This window comes from Sprattus sprattus (genome assembly GCF_963457725.1).
Source record: "Sprattus sprattus genome assembly, chromosome: 5".
NCBI classification, from domain to species: Eukaryota; Metazoa; Chordata; class Actinopteri; order Clupeiformes; family Clupeidae; genus Sprattus; species Sprattus sprattus.
In genome coordinates this window covers 8,418,015-8,421,412 of record NC_137924.1, presented here as the reverse complement: position 1 = coordinate 8,421,412, position 3,398 = coordinate 8,418,015, and the positions used below count along the sequence as shown (strand labels likewise).

General features: G+C 41.4%; 1 protein-coding gene across 1 annotated transcript in view; it reads left to right on the top strand.

Moving 5' to 3' along the window:
- Positions 1-2,510: 2,510 nt before the first annotated feature.
- Positions 2,511-3,398, top strand: part of LOC308365639 (high affinity choline transporter 1-like) — a gene marked incomplete at both ends in the record, with an annotated part of 303,102 nt that continues 302,214 nt past the window's right edge. Inside the window, one exon of the mRNA XM_080839128.1 lies at positions 2,511-2,525. The remainder of the gene's footprint in view (positions 2,526-3,398) is intronic.

Sequence of the window (3,398 nt, the reverse complement as noted above, 5' to 3'; positions counted from 1 at the left end):
GCCTCTTGACTTTTATAGGACCGACTATGTCTGTGATAGACTTCCTTTCACCGGCTGCCACTGCCATTTTGATTTTTCAAACCTTTCTCTGTGACCTCAAGCATGGTAAGTGGTGGTGTCACTGCTGTGATACACGGCTTGAATTTGGTGTTCAGGCTCACTGACCTTTCGTTGGAGAGCTTTCCATTCCACACGCATTACTGCAGCTATTTGTTATGACATAGTTCAAGTGTATTGTGAATTAATAGGACATTGTCAACACTTTGTTTATTTATTTATTTGCTTTCTCTTTGCTGTTAAGGCGAAATGCCTTGGGATTGCTTAAAGAGTAGGGGTCTAGGTCAAACTGGCACATGGGGGTCCTCGTGGACCAAGACAACATCTGGAGCCCAGGGGGGATGGGGCTGGTCTTGGCTCCCTGCAGACCGCACCGGACAACAGACAAAGACGCCACAGAACAGCCTGGAAGCATCCCGCTGAGCGGAGAGCCCACAAGAGCGGAGCCATTAACTTGGCCGAGAGGAAGCCGGAGGAATCCGCCATAACTCACTTATAAAACAACATGGGCCTGGGCCTGTTCTGACCTCAGAACTACAGACAGACAGAGAGAGAGAGAGAGAGAGGGAGAGACTCAGAGAGAGAGAGAGAGAGAGAGACTCAGGCATCCCCGGGCACCATCTAGACGAGCTGGTGCTTTTAATGTTTGCTTTGAGAACTTCTTGATGTGAACCAAATCCGCAGAGTCTTTAACATTGTAAGGATTCCGTTGTTGTTTTTTTTTCTACTCTAATTGGAATCTTTTCATTAGCTGGTTTTGCTTCCCACTCTCTTCCGTCTCTCCGTTCCCAGTATGTTTCCATGCTCCACAGACGTGAGCAATCTTTTCCGCCTCTCACCATGAAATCCAGCCCAACCTCAGCCACAGCAACTCTTTGGGAATTTTGACTTACCATTGGAATGATCTCAAAGTCCCTAATCCTCCCATTTCTGATGGGATATCTTTATAAGTAAATGCTCCAAAAACTACATTTGCATTAGTCAAACAAAGACAAGAAAATCATCCATCATTTTCTTTGCAGACATGAGATTACTTGACATTAGGAGGGAAATTTCCTTGCTCCATTCTTTTCTCATACTCTATTATTATTCAATCATCTAATATTATTTTGATTTGAATTGCTCTTACTGAATGTTCCTCTCGTCCCACAATGATATATTATCTTGGGTAAAAGATACGTACATAGACAACAACAAGAATATTTTACCTCTTAACTGTATTTAAATATTGATAAAAAAAAGAAGCCTAACATGCTAAGGTACATCAAATATTTGTATAGTATTAAACAAGGTATTGCTATACAAAGACTCATGCTTAATTTGAACTTTTTTTGCAATTAATAGCTCAATTTTTTTTTTTAAACGAGTCAAAGAGTGAGTTGACATAACCATAGGCTTACTGTCGGATTCTCTGCTTTAGTTTCATGATTCTGTAGGTAAAGTTAGTTGCAATCAAAAGTGTGGAGGAGAAAATCTATCTCATTTGTTTACATGCGCATCACAAACATGAAATATGATAAGAAACTGTGTAATGCACAAATCCTGTGCTGCTAATCACACCATTGATCACCATTATGCAGAACATGTTTCCATAATTAAGAGTTGTCACAACTTGGCCCCTTCACTGGAGAGCAGCAGCACACAAAGGCCTCCCAGAGGGAACCATTCAGGGAGAGGGTTTTTTTCCCCTTTCCTTGGCCTTTGTTGCTCTCCTGCACCAAGGTAAAACTATGTATTCCCCTCTTAATTCTGCCTGACATTTACAATTACTGCCCATTTGGATTCTGGCAGCGACTGCTTTACAAGTGCTGTTGATTGTCAAACACAGTTAGAAGTCCTCAGATCATGGCAGGCTTTATAGGGACAGTGTGTACAGACAAGAGGCCCTTTACAAGCATGTTATGGTACACAGACAGGATGAAACTCATTTCCAAATGGGAAATGATAAAAACCCTTCAGTTTCCTATTGATGTCATAACCAGAGGACTAGTATCAGTCCATCCTGCACACGTGTGAGTGTATTTCTTTCTTTATTCATTCAGTTTTTTACTATTTGTTTATGTCTTTTCCATTTTAAAAAATCTCCTATTTTAAAGTAAAATAAAATCATTTTGAATCGGTAAACCCCTATTGCATTTGTTGCAGACACAGATATCTGTGCTTGGAAAAACTCTCAGCTTTTAAAATACACTAAACAGTGTATATCCCTATTGATTTTGGTAAAGAAGTCTGTCTCCTTTAAAATGGAAACCATGCTTTCATTGCATTACCTTGAGTCACTTGTCTGGCACAAAAAAGAAAAGGTGGATTGCCATCCACTGTGTCTGATTGGACAAAAATGGATGATGCAATTTATGATAAGACAAGAACTGTGTGTTTAGTTGGACTGTCTGAAACCAATACCTTTGTGTAATTCAACCCCCCCACACCGAAGTCGTGTGTGTGTGTGTGTGTGTGTGTGTGTGTGTGTGTGTGTGTGTGTGCGTGTGTGTGTGTGTGTGAGTGTGTGTGTGTGTGTGTGTGTGTGTGTGTGTGTGTGTGTGTGTGTGTGTGTGTGTGTGTGTATGTGTGTGTGTGTGTGTGTGTGTGTGTGTGTGTGTGTGTGTGTGTGTGTGTGTGTGTGTGTGCGTGTGTGTGTGTGTGTGTGTGTGTGTGTGTGTGTGTACGTCAGCGAGAGAGAGAGAGAGAGGGAGAGAGATGAGGTGTAATGGCAGGACTTTTGACACAGGCTCTTCTCCAAAGTGAGATTTTCTCTCTCATGGCAACAGACACAAGTGTCTTAGATCCCTTCTGGCAGCTCCTTTCAAACAAACAGGCCCTGCTGCCGGCACGGCTTGAGAAAGGAGCTATGGCTATTGCAGCACTAATTATGTGATGGTCTGCTAACACTTTAGCCTATGGAAAATGGCTACAGAGCTACTCACCAGAGCAGTCTCCTCTAATATCTTTGACTCTATTTTTGACTTTTGTTTGGAGGGCTGCCCTAATGTTCCCCTGGCTGCTCTCCACATATGATTGGACTATTTAGACACGACCACGGCACGGAAGTCTCACCGCTGCACTTCACTTGTGGGAGATACCATCAAATAAACACAATTTGGATTATGTGTTCATGATTCAAACAATTAAAATACATATATTTAACAATCCAGGCTTGAATCAGTTCTCTCATGGAACTAATGTGATGCGTCTTTTTGTGTTAAGAGCCTTTTACCATCTATGGGCATAAATAACCTGTTTTTTGGTCCTACTTTATCACTGCATCTACACAGAAAGAGTTCGATCAATTTTCCAAAAACTAAAAAATATCTTTTGTTGAAGTCACACATTTGTTTAAAATC